The sequence below is a fragment of the Pygoscelis adeliae genome, unplaced genomic scaffold (assembly GCF_000699105.1).
Source record: "Pygoscelis adeliae isolate BGI_AS28 unplaced genomic scaffold, ASM69910v1 Scaffold9, whole genome shotgun sequence".
Taxonomy (NCBI): Eukaryota; Metazoa; Chordata; class Aves; order Sphenisciformes; family Spheniscidae; genus Pygoscelis; species Pygoscelis adeliae.
In genome coordinates, this window is record NW_008825557.1 from 2637399 (window position 1) to 2656584 (window position 19186).

Sequence of the window (19186 nt, forward strand, 5' to 3'; positions counted from 1 at the left end):
TGTCCTTTCACTCTGCCCTGTCTCTATCAAATTAATTGACTAATTTCAACCTATCTGAAAGAAAAGATGTTCTTTTAGAGATGAATTGTATACTCCTTAAATGCTGTGTTGTCCCTAATAGTTTTGGGTTTTTTTCTTCCTTTCACCGAGAAAAAGGTAGCAATATGAACCTTCCACCTATTAGACTCAAGGAAATCCACACACGAGAGCAATGAGTGCCCCAACCATGGAAAAAGCTTCCGTTGGTGAACATACTAGGCGCTGTTGTAAGCCACAAATGCACAAGGAACCAACTCAAGCAGTTTTGCTGCTCACAGAATGTCTGGTTTTGTTCGCTTGATTCTTCTTAAAATCCTGAATGCTGGGTCACATGGCATGCATGGGAATAAAGTTTGACGATAATTATTTTAATGATTATTTAAACACTTCTAGTAAAAGTTTAAGTTTCAAATGGCTTTCACTGATTATCTGTAATGAAGGAGGTTTCTTGCCTTTTTATAATTGTCAGATGCACAATCATGCTTTTTTCCATAAGGTCAGCACATTCTTCTGGCTGGAAGAGGTCCGTATCTGCTTGCTTTCCACCAAGAAATGCTGTAAATGGCTGCTACGCCATCAGTGGCCCAGAAGAATGAGGGATATGACACCCTCTATCCCCTGTGCTGCTCAGAAGACGTGTCCTCTGAGAATTGAGGTCTGCAGATGGAGCAGGTAAAAAAATAAAAAGCTGAAAGTTAGAAGGTGACAATGCAGTTGTATTAGCCTCCACCCAAATTCATGCTCTTGTAGCCCCCTTTGTCCCTGGCGCAAATTTAAAGAAGTTGAAAGTGGCAGCCGGGGAAGGAAATACTCTGAGAAATTTGTTAAAATAGTGACATTATGATTGACTGAAGGAGCACAGCTGCCACAGGAGAGGATGCAGACTTTGAGGGCAGGCATGAATCTTCACTGCTCCTGGGCATACACTGTCAGATACGTGAGGATAACCCAGAAATCACCTTCTCCTTCATGATCATTAAGCAAGAGCTGTGCAGAGATTAGGGCACCCGAGAAACTGGAGGTCAGACTCAGAGGCGTTGCAGGAGAGGACAGACCCTTGTGACAGAATGCAAATACCGTAACTTCTTACCAAAGGAGAGAAGATCTACTGGAATTTAGCACAATACACGCATGTGTCTTTGCTGTGATAATGTTAGGCAAAACTTGGGGAAAAAAAGAAAGAACAACTGACTTTCCCGAAATTTTATTACTGGATGTACTCAAGATGGTAATAACATTGTAGCTGTGATGCTCTAGAGATACAATCAAGTGATCTTTCTAGGGAAGCTAATTTACATGATAATTATTTTATTAGAAATGTATACAATTGATGAAAATACAGACAATTTGGCGAGCACATAAGCTCCTCTCCAACTGTCCTATTGACATATTTTGTGTGATGTTTTTAACTTTTACAAATATTTCGCAATGTCTAGACATACCTCTTTTATATATCCTTGGTCAAATTTGCATCACAATGAAAAATATGTTTGCTTAGCTTACAAATGAACTAATATTATTCCCTACCGACTTGCATCAGATTACTTTAAGGTTATTATTGTTTATAATTTTTGTTCTGAAACGCAAATTCATGGTCCCACATGTGGTGAGCCCTGTCATGTTATTTACTATAGAAATAAAGAATGAAAAGTGGCCACTGGCTAAGTTAATACCTAATTTGTTTTTCATTTCATGCATTGGTGGAGTAACCTCACCGTATTTTTCGATGACTTCTAAAGGTTTGCATTCAACACACACCATAATGATGTAACAAATTACCTAACGTTTGCATAAATGCAAAAATCCTTAATGTAAGCATGCCCAAGGTTATTTGAAATTGCATTGCTGAAACAGAACAGGCAGTAAGTCCCACTGCAGTCCATTTTAGAAGGATCGTAAACTTCAAGTTTTCAGACATGTCCACAATTCTCATGTATTTGAAGGCCAATTCTTTCAAAAAAAAAAAATTAAATCTTAAGTGTGCAATATTCTTTTATTTTAGTGTACGTGGAGAGTTTGCCTGTTAGACATCCGCCTTGTGTAAGTATCGTACTTCAGCAAAAATACAAAGAGAGTTACATAGTCACTTTGGACTTAATTGGCATAATATTAGTTGGCATTCATTGCAACGATCAGCGTATTTCCAGTGTAGCAAGTGGTAGGAGTGCCACTTCAAAAACAGCTTTTCTACCACGAGCAGGAGATCTTACTCACAAAAGAGTGAATTTTGGTGAAGAGGTTCTAACTGAGAGATTTTCCAGCTCTCATTTTCATGCATGTTGGTTGCAGAGCTGTCTGGTCTTTTACATTTGCATATGTTTTGCCCATTACATTTGTTGCTATCACAGAAGTTATAAGAATTAAGGGCTTTACCAGAAGAGAGAGCTACTTCATGGGATGCTACAAGATGAATTTACAGCATGTCAGCAACTCTGAGCTAATGTGGCAGGGGAACATATTTTTATTAAGGAAAAAAAAAATCCTTATTTTTAATTAACTGTCAATAATTTATAAGGAAAGTAATAAAATTACTGCATTTTTTACTCCAATTCAATTTGAAGACAAAAAGTAAGTATTTTTTCCCCTTTAACTAGAAATCCTGTATTCCACTTAGGTACAATCTCAGATCTCCTCTGCTCTTCTCTGTGTCTCTGCCCTTAAAGATTAATGAAAAACACTTGGAAGTGCAGCTGACTGGGAACTCTTCAATGAAACAATCCTTTAGCTGGAAAATACTCATTCACTATACACTAAGGCACTTGCAAGAACCTAGGTGCTTCAACAGGACTTTTAATGAAATGCAAAGCTCAAAGAGAGCGAGAGGTATAATGGGTCTTGTGATCGTGAAACTCTCTTGGGAGATAAGCAGCAAATTCAGGAGTCTCTTCTGCCTTATTTAGGTGTTGGGCTTGCAATTTTTTCTTCTTGATCGTAACACGTCTCCTGGCTGCTAGGTGTGAGAGAAACCGCTATAGAGCTGGTCCGACGATTATTCTGTCTATCTGGGATGTTGGGTACTCAGCTTCATGGCTTTGTTGCAGAGAATTTAAACAAAATGTACAAATACAGAAAGTCGTAATCCACCTCTAGCTTAGGCAAACCACTGCAGAGTGGATTTCCTGGTGGTTGGAGTGGATTTCTGGGACAGGGAGGAATGGCAGCCCTGCAGACTGAACCTGAATCTTTCACATCCTAGGTAAATTCCTCTCGCTGCCAGACTATTATCTGTGCATCCATAAAATTGAAAGGGGTTAGTGTCATTTAATAAAGAAAAAGAACATTTAAGAAACCTTAAAAAGTTTTACAGGATCAAAAAAAAAATTTCCTGGTCTAACCTGATATTGAGCATCTTTCATCAATAGGGGACAGATTTAATAAAAAATATTTATGATTATACATGATTATAAACTCATTATTTCAGTTCGACTGTGATTGTATTTATATCCTGATATCATTAACATTAAGAATGACTTCTGTTAGCAGTGAAATCTGGTACTCTATGATTGACAATGTTCTGTATATAGAAAGGGAGAGTCTCACTTGAAAAATTTGACAGAAAACTTGAAGAACTTTCTATACCTTCCAAGACAGTGTTTTATAAATTTTTGAGAAAAATCCAATGGCCCCTAAATTCTTTGCACAAGGTATAATCTTAAAACTATCAGGTAACACAATGTTGTAATTTTATAACAACACATAGCTGCTAAATAACATAGTAACACATAAGTATTTGGTAAAAATAGAAATAGGTCTTAGTTCTTTTTCATCATGGATGTCAACTTTTTTTTGCTATTTAGGCTATTTTTCCATTTTGAGGCTAGACATGAATTCAGATTACAAATGTTTGCTTCTAAAGAATATTTACTGGAAGAAGAAAAGCCTAAAATAGTATGTCTTAGCAGGTCTCTTCTTTTGCAAACAGGATTAACACAAATGGTGCTGCCAGATGATGATTAATGGTTCTAAAAACTATAGATCTGCATTATGTAATGCATCTCATATCCTTGAAATGAGGACTGTAATTTGTCATTGTTTAGAGCTAAAATTACAACAGGTAATTTACAAGAATAGATTGTAGTGTTTTATAATTGCATTTTTTTAATTCATATGGTCTTATATTAGATCTCAGAGCAATGCATTCATTTTCTGTGTAGTGACGTGCAATGGCTGGATAAGCAATTATACATTTGTTTAGCTAAAATGACCTCTATCATATTTCTCATACAGTATGGTACCCTGTAAGCAGCACCACAGAATAAAACCACACTCCTCCCACCAGGAAGCACTCATTTTCTACTTTTATTTCCTCATCCATACTCAATGCCGCGACTGGCAGGGTTTGCAGCTAACCCTTGGGGTTGGAGCCCATTCTGCCTGCTCATGGGAATTACCTTCTGGTCTCTTGTCAGCATGCTTACGGGGTGCTGCTTTCTCACGGGCCCTCCCTGGCACCCCTCCTTGCCCCTGCTGCGTCCCCCTGTTTTAGACAATGAATGAATTCTCTGACTGGCCTTGGCTCATATCAGGGATATGGCTCATTGTATGCTGCAGAGTTCATTAAAAGGCATGCGATATTTCACATTCAAAGAATTTCTCTCTCTGAACCTCTCTGTACTCTTTCACAGAATTACAGAAAATTTATGTAGAAGATGCCAGACAGAAAAGCCTGATTCATGGCATTTTTTTATGGGAATGCACTAAGAATCCAATGTTTTGGCTTGTGGTATGGTCTAATGTGCCCTGATCATTCGAATGGGAAATTCCATTAAATCAGTGACTTACGGTTCTGGAATTGCTCAGTGACCTCAAGTGCTGGAGGACAGATGTAGCTTGCCTTCTTTATTTACTGGTGCTGGCTCATAAATGTATCTTGCTAGCTTGGACAACAGAGACAGCTCCCTTGTGGGCCACTTAGTTGAACTTGACTGAAGAATGTCTGCCCCTGGAAAGAAAAATATTTGGTTTCCAACAGAGAACTGGAGTTTCTGTGCCAAACAGGACAGTGTTTGGAACAAGCTAGAACAGAATGGAGAGAAGATTAAATTATCATGCTAGGACTGAAAGTTATTATATAGATAAGTAAAAACATAATACACCTATGCAGGTATCTGTCTACTATGAATGTTCTTCCTTTTCTATTTTCAAGCAGTGTTAACTGCATAAAGCTAATGTGTAGTCAGTCCTTGGTACTTGCTTTCAAAAATATAGGCACATTTTGTTAAATGTGTTGCATAGGCAGCAAGTGATATGGCCACATCAAGCTGTTAAAAAGAAGACAAGTGCAGGTCAGATATGTCTTCAGAGACTTTACAGGGCCCTGCAAAATTAGTAGTAGCCAGAGCTAAATGCCTTTGTATCTAGCATCACATACAACTAAAGTATAGTTCAGAGGTGCTCTGTGTCTGCTCAGAGATGTAAAAATTTATTCACTATTAAGAATCAATATATTATACAGATTTTTAGTTCAGAACCAGCATATTTGAATCAAGGAGAAATAGTCATCTGGTGAAGATTTCAGCTTTAATTACCCACTCAGATTTGAATTTTGATCACCCCCTTCCAAACACACATCCACTCTAGATATCTACATGTGTATGTGCGTGAATGCGTATGTATACATACCTGTGTTATTTTGGCAATGGTACTCAGATCTTGTTCATAATACTGTTTTCCGTTATCTGTCCTTGCATATCTAATTTCAGTTGACACAATATATACTTATAGATTCAGAATTTGAAAGGGATAGGAAAAGAAAAGAATGCATATTTTCAGTGAAGGCGTCTGTGTGGTTTTATTTAAGATTTTTATAAGACTGAATTGAAAAAGGGCAAAGAGAACATCGTAACGGTAAACCTATAGAATTTAATGGAATGTTATAACTTCGTTATATTTTTTTATTTATCTTACAGATTTCATTAGGAAGTAATAGTCTCATTATAGAATCTTGTAAGATAATGTCAAAAATAAAAAGGACACATATTCAGATAAATTCTCTAAGTTGTAATTTCTGTAGAATCCTGCCAGCCTCCTCACCTCTGGTGAGCTCAATAGGATTTTCTGTAGAGACTCTATTATTCAGTCTGTTCACAGGAAGGCTGAAAGCATGGATACAGCTGGACGATACACGTGCCTTATTCAGTGAATTACTAGTAGCTATCATTTGCTGCCTTGCCACAGCAGTAACAAAATAGTAACAGAGAGCAGAACTCCCATATCGGGTAACACACATGCGCCAGCTGTCCCTTTAACCCACTGCTCTCCTCCTTCCTTGTAACCCCCCCCTTTTTTTTTCATCTTTAAATATTACATGTTTTTCACTTACGAATAATACTTTGTTTACAATGTTACATCTTAAGTACCCAGTGATTTAATGGAAAATTCTGTGTTTGTAATGGAAATAAAATACTCACTTCACGCTGATAAAAGAATCACAGAAGTTTGCCCTTCCTGTTAGTATTTGCGTGACTTTAAGAAATATCTTTGCATCATGTCCACAGGTGCCATGTGATGCAGGAATTACCATGGAAACAACACTATTGAATGGCAAAATCAGGCTTCAGAACAGCTTTATCTTAATCACCTTCAATTTTTCCATATGTTCCAAGTATTTTTCTCTGTTCAACATGGAGTGAACATGAAACATAACAAATTGTGGGTTTGAAGAATGATATGCTTCACTTGCACAACTTTTCAGGCATTGCTGTCCTCTTTGAGTAATAAATTCCTTTTGTTCCTATTATGACTTGTATAAAAAAGACAAGTAATGGACAAACCATATATGTACTTTATCTACGTATCTTCAGAAGATATTGTAAGGCAGACATCTCCCAATGGAGACTTTAATACTTTAAGCACTCCGTAAGTAATGGTGATCCCATAAAAGGTCCATCACTGGTGCCACACTGTGTTTTATGGAATAAAGGAGAAAATGGTTAGTTTGAGAGGGGACCCGAGATGCAGAGGGGACCCACAAAACCTGTGGATACTGGTCAACTGAGCACAGCCACTATTCTATCATATTAAGACCTCTATCAAACAACGCTCCTTCTTTGAATATAAATTTCACCATATGAAAGAGCTTTTATTTGATTCTTTGTATTATAAGATATTCTTGAAGGAAGCAGAAAATGTACATGATGTAATGCTGTACATAAAGAAGAACTCTTTTCTAACAACAGTGATGACTGGGCAAACGTGTCAAATGTACTTATATAACATAATTCAGATCAATACTTCTTTTATCTTCATTCAAGCTTATTGACTATCTAACAGAACTAATAAAACATTCTCAAACCTTTATGCTCTCAGATTTAGAAAAGAATAACAATGGTGAAAAAATATGTCAACGTTTAAGAGTACAACATATAGTTGCTAAGTATGTATGTTATATTTAAGACTGACAATAGCATGAAAAAACACCAACACAACTGTAAGTATACAGATACATATTTAAACTATGATCATGTCACACGTAACTCCATCTTTGTCGTTCAGCCCCCTAAACTTCTGTTTTCTTATTTGGGCAGAGGGGGAGGTTCCTTTTTCCTGTGTAGCTAAGTAAAGTACATTCTTAACACATCATATGTGATGATATGAAAAATCCTGCTCAGTCCCAGCTGCAAATGAATCATCTCATGATTTCAGAGAAGGAAGGAACCACTGTGGACTGCGAACGGGCAGATACAGAAAGGGAGGAATTTTCAAAAAATGGATTTCACTTACATCAGCTGGTAGAAGCAAAGTTTTACTGAGGAATGCTTATAAGAAAATGAAGGAATTAATTAAGACGACCTGCTGAAAACTAAAGACAGAGCACATGAGAAATGTCAGTATGAGAAATAAAGGAAGAATGGAAAAGCTTACAGTGAGGACCTCCAAGTAGCCATAAGATTTGTCTAGCAGAATTCAGGCTGCACAAAATAAAAGGAAATTGCTGTTCAAAATGATCTATGTCTGGAAGATGGGGGGAAGAAAGAGAAAGATTTAAGGGTAAGAAAGAGAAGAGAGGGAATAGGGCAGATGAGTAATGCAAGAAGTAGAAATGAGAGAAGACTGTGAAGGAGAGAAGACTGCAAAGTCATGGTCACTCATGAAATGCCAACATACAGCCAGTAAGCATGTAGGAAACAATGGTGGCTGGTCAAAAATAGTTTGGACGGTGATCTAGCCGGATCAGCGTTTAATGAAGAGAAAGCTAAACTAAATGGACATTTTGGTAAGAAGAGCCACCACTTCAGAAAAGAAAATCAGAAAAAATATGTCAAAGCTAGAAGGAAGGAAGAGGTCAAATGAGTGGTCAAAATCAGAAATGCAGTTTCCTTCATACTTAAGAAATTAAAACATCTTATTCTAGTCTGGAAATTGTACTTCCACCCAGTCACTTCCCTTTACCTCTGGTCTCAAAATTTGTTGCCAGTGCAGCTTTCCTCCCTCAAGAAAATATTCTGTCCTTCTCTTGGCTTCTTTAAAAGTCAAACATAACATCTGGCATTAGATTTTGACAGGGGTGTGGACTCGTTAGTCGATATGGCTGTATAAATAAAAAGGATAAAATGCACGAAAATTTGTCATTGTAGTTCGTTATTAGTTAGGACAGGGATTTTATAGGCTATAGAGAATTTTTATGAAATCACAGTTGAACCTTCTGCAGTGAAATCTGCCATCCCAAGTACCAGAAGCTGGTGAAGGAGGAAAGCATGCCTTTGCTGCCCAGTAGCTGTGTGCCGAGCGAGGCTGTGGCTAGCCCTAATCATTTTAGCATCGATACCAAGAAGTTGTTGTCATGATGTGATACAGACAAAAGTTCTTTTCGCTCGTCTCCCAGATCCAGTAGCTCCTTACAAATGTAAGACGTCCCCAAAAGTGTCCCCAGAAGAACGTTTATTAGTATTTTAGTTTAACCGGGTTTGTGTATAAAATACTGCTGTGTATATAATTTGTTCTGCTTCCATTTTTGAAGTTTTATGGGATTGAATTAAATGTTTTTCAATAATTATGAGGCTTAAATACCAGTCTGGGTATTTAGCTGCTGTTAAGCCTGAAAAAGAATTCTAACTTGGAAACAAGATTGACCTCTTTTTCATTCATTAAAAAAAAAAAAAAAGGAAATCACAGGCTAAAAAGGTTACTCGAGGCAGGTCTCATTTATAAAAGTAGCAGCAATATAGACATATATTACATAAAAGCCAAAGCAATTAATATCTGTACAACAAAGTGCATAAAGCAGTAGTTCATACACAATGAGAACTATGGCTATTAAACTAGCCTATTAATCTATAAAGCAAACTTTGTAATCAGTCCAGCAATTTTTCAGTCTCAAATAAGCCATTTGATGGGAGTCTAATTAGATTTGTGTTTCAGTTCTGGAAATACCATTGTGTGCACTTTTTCTACTGCTTTATAGGCCATAACAAGTTGCTCCCAGGACACTTAACAGACAAGTCACATTTTCATCATTCAGTGGAGCCTTGAGTACATTTAGGACACGTCCTGCAGAGCTGTTCATTGTAGTGGTTCAAGGACACCTGGTGCTATGGAACAAATGCTTTATTTACAAATATAGATTTAATGAGTTTCTGACGTGCTGCAAGATATCCTTTGATCCTGAAAAAGAAGAGCTGATACATACTAGTGTGATGCAAACAGAGAAGACGATTTAAACTAAGGCATGTCATAGCTATCAAAAGCATCCCAATGCTGTAGTACTGAAGGAAGAGCTCTTCGATAAACAATCCATCAGAACTGCAATGTCATTTTAACACCTTCCATGGAAAATCATGGATAAATAACAGTAGCTAAGTGTCCAAGTCACTGATGTGATAGATCAGAGCAGACAATTCTCTTTAATAATGGTGTTTCAGTGTCAGATAAAATTGAGCTTTATGGCATTTGGGTTCCTACTGTGTTTTTCAGAATCGCTTACAAAGTCTATTTATAATCACTCTGGCATTGCTAGGACGTTATACTAAAGTTGTATAGCATTTCTGCACCCCTGTTTGTGACCAGTTTGTCTTACCTGGTTGATTATGTAGCTGTGTTCAACCACGTCAGTGCCAATGGGTAGTGGTTGAAGAACTGATGATCACCAGCACCACTGAGTGGCAGTCCAGTTCTGCATCCTTACGTCTGCATTGCAAATCCAGCACCCCGCCTCCCCAGGGTGTTTACTCCATAGGAGTAATGCATCAACATTTCAGTAACACATTGTTTACATGACGAGCAGCCAATTCACCCACTTGAAAAATGGGCTACATTCATGAAAGGTATTATAAAGAGACTCTTTATGGTGGAATTTTAACAAATAAATGCCATACATTCTCATCTGCCAATTTAAAATTCAAAATACTTGAGAATTACAAGTACTTGTGAAAATAATGAGGTTTTGTGTTCAGAGGAAGCTGTACAATGATTCTGCTGTATATATTTATGAAGTATTGCTGTTTGTCTTGCAGCAAGTGTATAGAGGCTCCAAGGAAAAATCAGAGCCTATGCTGAGTACTACCGACAAAAAACTAGCACAGAGATGGCTCAGATTTAGGGCACAAGCAACCTACTTCAGATAATATACAGGAAATAGAAAAAAATTGGTGAGGAAGTCACAGTCATCCTCTGTCTCATGAAAGATCATTTCTGATTCCGACTTTAATGAAAGCTAGTTACTTGCTGACTCTTGCAATAGTAGCCTATTTTCTCACATGAAGAATCCTTCATATTGCAGAAATGGGAGACCGATTACAATGCGAAGGAAAAATATCGTAGTAACACTGGTCTCGCTCATCATTCTGGGGAGAAAAACAGTTTTGGCTTAGATACTTAAATGTGTTCACTTCTTCCGCACATAAGTTCAAAGCAATTAAAACCTGCCACTTGACAATTCCAGATACTCAGTAAAATAAATGATGCTTTGAGAGGCACCCTTCTCATAAAACTTTCCATGCCTTTTGTATTTTTTCTGTTTAGATAAGTATCTTGGCAGGCATGTACCTTTGTCCAATACAGATCTAATTATCACATGTCAGAGTTAAAAAATCATGGTAAAAATCTGTGTCTTCTAACGTGGAAAAAGAACTTTATTAGAATGAAGAAAATAGCAGCCAGATAACTCACTTTTCTTTCCTTCTCTGAAGAGCTTCAGTCTAAAGCACAGTCACTCCACACTTCCTGCCAGGCTTTATAATAATAGCAAAGTAATATATAGTTCAGATATCTTCATATCCCTTGTTTTCTTTTTCAAGCCTCAGCGTCCCTCCATCATTCTCCAGATTTTTACAAGCTCTTTTAATTTACCTGTTCTTAAAGTCTTTGAATTTCCACTCATCTCTGTCATTTCTGCTTTCTCCTGAATCTCACTCAAGCCTCCGATGACAGTTTCAGCAGCAATTTTCATGGGAACTGTGAGCCAGCCAGGGGGCTTTCAGATCCAAGGAGAAGGGAACACCATTTGTACTAAGGCATCTCACGCATCGTAGCTCCAGGCTTTGCCATCAGAAGACCTTGGTGTAAGTGATCCAGACACAGCTGTTATCTCAGACACTTCTTTATATGGCTCCTGGATGACAATCTCAATGCAGAGAAGAATCTGGACAAGTGACGGAAACTTAGGAGGAAAAACGGGTTAGACGCAGAGGATATTTAGAAGAGGAGAAAGAAAAAAGTAGAGATAAAAAGAAGGATAAAGAGAAAAAGGAAGAAGGTGAAACAAATTGGAAGAAAGAGAATACTTCTCCCCTCCCTTTAAGGCCACAAAGAAATTGATATTACTTAAGTGCTCTTCTAGTGCTTTACAACACCAGATTTTGCTTCATCGCCTCTACTGAGTTCTCTGCTAATTCTTAATCAGAGTTGAGCTCTGATTGTCACACGTTTCAGACCTGGGACCTCGATTACAGAAGATAATCCCATAAGGGTATGTGTAATTAGACGGAACAACAGGGTGTGACAGCAACTCTGTACCGCAGAGCAACTATGTGCAGAGCAGCACATTCACCTTAGCTAGCAAGGGAGTCTTTTCTGAAAAGCTATTTCATATTCACCCTAACCTCCCCAAAGAAAGACTGCCCTAAGAGATAATTTATCAAACACTGAAAAATAAGGAAGTGTCAGAGTTAAAGATGTCTGTGAATCTTTAATCCCTTATTAAATTATGATGCCAACTTTAGTTATACAATCACACACACTTTCCCCTTGACCCTTGCTTCATTATGTGCAAAGAATGAGCTTCATTCAACGTGTGGTCTATTTACTTTCCAGTATTGAGTCTCAGCTGTGAGGACAGCCATACATATCCTGCTCGCCTGTTCTGTGGCTCTCATAGCACATATGTGTTTCACAAACATTCCTCTCTACAACACTTGCCCTGAAAGAAAGGAGTTTCATCATCTCCACCCTACAGCTGGGAAACTCAGGCTGTACGATACAAGTATCTGAGAATTCAGGCTGATGATCTGAGTAGTTCACAACGGGTAACATTTCATATTTTCAAAGGGCAGTTCCCAGTAGCTTCAGATACAGTTGTGAATGTTTAAACATTTCTGCAAATCAGCCTGTGAGATCTCAAGCTGGACAATGAAAACAGAGAACAAAATAACCGCCTGGGAAAAATGTGATTAAAGGAACTTGCCACACAGGAACTCTGCAGTGAAGACTGACTCCAGTTCTCCAAAGCAGCTACTGTCTAGTGATGAGATCTCCCTTGTATTTCCCTACGGCACCAGGGCTTTATGATAAGAAGTGTCATGCAACCTTGATAACTAGCAGTGCTACTGGCACATCACAGATACTAAAATGTGCTCTTTGCTTGTGTAAAATTCCCTATTGTGCCTGAAAAGGAAGTGCAGGCTGTAATAAACAGGACTGAAGATCACTGTGCCTTTCCTTGTTTCTGGAGCAGTTACAAAAGTTGAACGCCTCCTTATGGGATTTAACTAGAAGAGAATGTCTAGCAAAATCTCCGTGACTCCCATTATAACATCAGGCACCGTATATTGAAGAACAGCTACCAGAAAACAATAGAGCAGATTTTTCAAATTGTCTTTTAGTGCAGGCAAGACCTTTCTGTTGAACTGAAATCCATACTTCCGGATAAGAAGACAAGGAAGAACAGACACTGGGAAGTGCCCTAAGATAAACAGCAAAGAAATTCATTCTATGGCAGGGATAAAACAATCCAACTCTATATTTTTCACGTCCTCTAGCTGGACTCATCTTGAGAGTCACTTTAAAGAGCACTGCTCTTTTAAATCCATATTCTTTTTTCTGAGCTCTGTGACACATGGCTTACTGACCACATGACATTTTCTTGCTTGCTTCTAAGAAATTCAGTTATACTGTCTGCTTAAACACTTTTAGTGATTACCTCTGATAGCAACCTTCCATCTCTCACTGGCTGTGCATATTTTCTGGAATGGATGGGATTTCCAGCCTGTCCTAACAGGGAGTGAACTGCTAATGAGTTGATGTGCACCCCTGCTAAGGATTCTCATCTCCTGGCTTGTGTAGCACATCTCAAGACTGTTGACCTAGAAATCACAGAGCCAGATTCATCTGTTTCTGATTATAGGACGCATCGTTTTTGTTATTCCTAACATATTAATTTTGATATCAAGGACATTTTTCCAGCTGATTTTGGTTCTCACATCATTTGTTTGACATGCAGATTTTTATGCATTTTTATGGTTTTTTTTAAAAAAATAAATAAAGACTGAAAAATGTGAGTTGTTCTTTTTCACTTAGTATTAAGAGCAAATTTGAATCTTCTCATTTTTCATTTTTCCAGCTGCTATATGGTACATTATTCTCATATTTTTAATGTATATTATTGTTTCGCTCCATTCTTTTTCTTGTTCCAGACACCCTGATTTTGAAGAATCCACGCTCTTCTGTACTTATATCCATATTCATCTTCACAGAGAAACACTGAAACACATCGTGATGGATGTTCTAACTCTTTGGTTGCTTGCTCAAAATGTACTGTGTACGAATTATATGTTGTGTGTTTTGCTAAGAAGAGTTTTGCTGGCTGTGAAGAGGAAGGCTGTTTGCCTTGTTGCTGCTGCTGCTGCTGTCCTCTAGTTAAGGAAGAAAGAGGAGATTGCTCCCCAGCCAAAGGGTGACCCAGAGGAGCTTCTAGAGGGACACCAATGGCCAGGACAGGAAACAAAGAGGAAAGAGGTAGAAACATAGGCTTAGAGGGTAACTCAGGTTGGAAGGGATCAGCTATGAGGTCAGACCACATTGCTCAGGGATTTATCCATCTTGGGCTCAAATTAAGAGATTGTTGATGGGAGAGGATAACAGATCTGCAGCAAAGCCTCTGAAACGATGGAGAAAAGGAAAATTGTCACAGAGTCCCAGAAAAAAAATCTGCTGAGGTGGTATTTCAATTCAGGGAGCCATAGAAAGTTGCTGAACTAGAAAGCAGGGAAGCTCATTTGCAAGAGCCCATTAAGAGTGTTTTCAAGGCTATGATTTTAATCTCTTAATCTTCTGTATTTTATTTATTTCAAGTGCTACCTTATATACATTATATTTATTTCAAGTGCTACCTATAGCGATAGGACGAGAGGAAATGGCCTCAAGTTGCACCAGGGGAGGTTTAGATTGGACGTGAGGAAAAATTTCTTTACTGAAAGAGTGGTTAAACATTGGAACAGGCTGCCCAGGGAAGTGGTTGAGTCACCATCCCTGGAAGTATTTAAAAGACGTGTAGATGCGGCGCTTAGGGACATGGTTTAGTGGGCATGGTGGTGTTGGGTTGATGGTTGGACTCGATGATCTTAGAGGTCTTTTCCAACCTTAATGATTCTATGATTCTATGATTCCAGACTGTTGTTTTCATGTTCAAGTAAACAAGCTTTAGCAACTGGAAGAAGTTGGAGTCTTTTGATGTCTTTATTTCAAAAGAAAGAAGGGCACTTTTACTTCATGGTCTTGAGCAATGCCGGGTCCTGTTACAAACATGCATTTACCAGACAGGTTATTCCTGAGCCAACTAGTACACCCTCAATTTTATAGATGGATATTTGTGTATGTGAGAATTTTGTTCTTAAACAAACCTCCATCCTGCCCTTGACACTAATGCTGTCATTAGGGAGGGATATTCATTGGGCAGACAGTCATAACCAGTGCTGAGGACCAGGCAAGAACCAGGCTTAAAAGCAAGGCAAACCAGACCCTGGAGAAGTTAAGAAGGGTAGCAAGCAAAGAGCAGAAAAAGGGAAACACGGACAGAAGGGCTCTAGAGTACATGGCTCAAGGAGCAAAGGGAAGGAAACTAAGCAAATCTGAGTCTAGGCTAAGGAGCAGACAGACCTAGAGCAGAGCTGAGAAAGAGCTACGCTAAGCAGACAGGACCAAAGTACAGCATACCATTACAATTAAGTAACACACTGAGAAAGCAAGACCAAGTGGTGAGATGCCTACCTGAGACACTGACAAGCCACCGGCTAGCTTCAGAAATCCAGCCTCAGAGGTCAGCGTTGGCACAGTTAGTCACACAAACTGCTCACTGCAGACAGATGCCGGTTACAGAACTTGCCTGCCCAGGCAATACCTGGCAGGGGCTTGCAACTAAAAAGCTAAATATAAAAAGGAGTGACTTAAGTATCCTCGAAACTTTACAAATATGGCAAAAACAAAAGGGATCGCAGAATTTTTACATCTAACAGACAGTGTGGCTGGAACAAATATATTAAAATTAACTCATTAAGAATTGCCCTGGTGCTATCAAAGACATTTCTAGCTTACACTAAAATCTTGTAAATAAACCTGTACATGAACAATTTGCTCATTGGAGTAGACCAAGTTGAGTAGATACCACACAGAATTAAAACGGATATATGCCAGAGCACATCCACATGTATGTTCCTCTGTTCAGTACTCATCTGAGTAATTTTAAATGTTATGGCAGCATATAAAAGGACATTACTTTAACTAATTGCTTTTTCAGTGATAAAGTTTCCTGCCATTTAGTATCAGGTGATTACCACTTACAAATTTACACACATGCCTAATGCCATTCCACTTGATCGGCTACTCATGTAGTTTAAATTAAAGACACTTGCAGCTATGTGCTGGATGGGTGTCTTTAATATCCACTCCTCTTTTAGTCAGGTTTCCTGACGAAGAAGGGCTTATGAGATCATACTGTAGTATTCATACAGACATATGTCTGTCAATCCACACTTTTCTAATAGCTTTTGAACCTGTTGGTCAATTTCAAGCACATTTGACAAAGAGGAGCTAGCTTACAGACATTAAGTTTCTGTACATCAAATTAAAATAGGCAGCTAAGCAGAGGAGAGATTATTGGAGTTATTGGTATTTCCATCCCCCTCCTCTGCCATTGATGGGAAGGCTGTATCATGAACACTTTATTTAAATATACAGAATTCATATTAGAAAGCTATTGAGGATGCCCTGTCACAGAAAAAAAGCTTCACAATTTGTATTTTATCAGACATTGAAGAATCCAAGCAGACAATACCAATCCGCAAGGCTTCCATAGTTTCCGTGCCTGTGCACGGAAAGTCTCTGGGCTGCACATTAAAGAAGCATTACTTAACAGAAAACTCTGTTTCAAAAAATTATAAATATTAAGAGCTTCACCATCAGACTTCTGTTTGTAAAAAATATTCTTGTCTTGCCCTAAATAAAATCTGAAGTACTTAGTTTGAAGGAAAACAAAAAGACATGTACTGAAGCAGCATAGTAGCTTCCATGATTTTTTTTTGGGTGATCAGCTAATACTTCCAGTTTAGTTACTGTTTTGAATGCATGGGAACTTTCTGTGTATTTCTTTCCCAGTGTTGACATCACGGAAATTTCACAAAGTTTGACAGCCTGGTAGAAAGCAGTGTTCCAAAGGGACCTTCCTCTGGGCCCTATAGCGTTTGGCACACATTCATAAATAGGACCTGTTTTCTTTAGGTTTTGAGCAAAATCTCTTCTGGACAAATAATGATTTAGCTAACAGCAAAACGACAGAAAAATTCTTTAACCAACTAGGGGATCGTCTTTCTGTTTGTGATGGAGTTATTGTAATAGAATTTTAAAAAATTAGTCTGAGAGCATCTTATGACCAAAGTCCTCAAAGAATGGAAACTCAGAGACATAAAAGCTTGAAGTGTAATTTTTAATAGGATTTTTAACAAGAGGTCTAAGGGACTGGTTTTCTTTTTCTTTTCCTCAAATTCCTTATGCACTAGGAATAGTTCAGCTCTAAGCCAAAAAATATCTGAAGCAAGTAAGAGGACTTCTCATTTGCTATTTTAGGCATGTTTAAAGAAAAATCACCCAGTGTAAGATAATTGAATATTTTTGTAGTGCATTTTTTATAAAACCTTGCTCAGGTAATTTGTTCTCTCCCAAGGAACAATCAAGAACACAAATACAACCTCAATTATTTTTAATTTGGTTTATAACTGACTGTATTGTCCTCAGCCAAGGCTGGAGCTCAGCTGTAAACTGACACTATTTTTGTAAACTGGCATGGGTTCACTGAAAATACCGTACCTGTTCAAGATCTGTCTCGCTGACTCTGCTCATGTGAAGTCTTCAGTAATAAGAGGAATGAATGGTATGTAAACAGCACAATGAATGTACAATGTCACCTTTTAACAGTATCTGTCTTAGCTCAGTTTGCCTTATTTAGGTATGGAATTAGCAATATTCACTGAAGATTAGAAATGTGGCATACTACACTTCCTGGAGGGGCTCTTGATTTCAGAAAAGAGGATCAAAATAGCGGTTAAAGCTTAGCAAATTTCAAGGAAGAAAAATCTTCACACACCGCATTTCTGCACCGTTCTTGAGTACTTTCAACTTAGTTACTAACATTTTCACTTCTATAAATTTGGCATAAAATCCCTGTTGCGTGGGATTTTATGTCCATCCATGTCCATTTTACTTTCTTTTTAAGGCAGGATAAATACACCTGAGGGGTCGGTCTGCCCCGATTCATTACTAATGGCATGAAGTAGTGGAAATTAAAGCTGAAGTGAGATCCCACCAACAGCCTCAGTGATAAGCATTTGAATATCCGGAGTTTGTGTGTTTTTTCAAGTCATTGTTTCTAGTGCTTCACGAAACAGATTTTTCTTTGGCCTCACAAGACCTATATTTCACCCATTACATCCTTTTTCCTCTCTCTCAGCTTTCACTAGCAGTTGTTAAAACAGTCTTTATATAACACGTTCCTCTTCTAGTTAAGAAACATTTTTCAGTGCATTGCCTTCTAATTTTTGTGATGGTGGCACTGCAACACCTTTAAATGTAGCAATGGAAAAATCTTTGCTAATCTGCATATAACCCTACATTTTAAACTATAAATTTTCCTTTTAAAATATATATATTTTAAATATATATATTTTATATATATTTATAGAGCGATTATATATATAGATTTTTATTTGTATTTATAGAGATATATACGAGGCAATACAGACATCAGTAGGAATTTACCACCCTAATCACCAGATGCACACACACGTTAACAGGTTTCAGTGACGGGGTGACTTTTTCAGCTTAGTTGTGGCATCTGTAAGTACTATGCACAGTACGGGGCAAATCAATGGCTGTTTTGCCTAAATAATAACTGCAGATTTTGCCCGTTTCTGGAATAATTTATCTCCAATATGGTTGCACCTCTAAATTTGCCGCTTAGCGGTGGGGAACGGGTGCCGGGCTGTTAATGACCAGATTTGGGTTTGATGTCAGCAGGGTTTAATTTCCGACGCAACAGCGCTGAAACCTTGCGAAACGCCTGTGAAATCTTGAAAAAAACCCCATGTTTTGTGAGGCATTTGCCACTCCGGGCCAGCATGCCACAACGGCGGTGTGTGTGTGTGTCGTGTATTTCTGCTTGCCTGAGCCCACTGCTTAACGTCTCCCCCGAAGGAAAAAAACAGACTGACCCCCAAGCCTCGCCATAAACGGGGTTTTGAGCGTGAGTGTCTGTCAGCGGGGAATGCATTTGTGGGGATGCCCCCTCCCGGCTTTACCCCAGAGGCCGAGAGCCAAAACCACCCAGGCGGGCGCAGCTCCCCTGAAAGAAACCCGCCGTCTTTCCCACCGAAATTCCGGCATGCCCCGAGCTGTCATTTCCACTCAGCCTCGCAGGTACGTGTCCATAGTCAGCAGGCTTTAGAAA

At 38.4% G+C, this 19186-nt stretch overlaps 1 long non-coding RNA gene across 1 annotated transcript; it reads right to left on the minus strand.

Moving 5' to 3' along the window:
* Window positions 1-334: 334 nt before the first annotated feature.
* LOC103923847 lies at window positions 335-10405 on the minus strand. The gene is made up of 3 exons (XR_663950.1): window positions 10055-10405; window positions 4822-4981; window positions 335-696 (listed from the first exon to the last, which is right to left on the minus strand). It is a non-coding gene; the product is annotated as an uncharacterized LOC103923847 (long non-coding RNA).
* Window positions 10406-19186: the final 8781 nt, after the last annotated feature.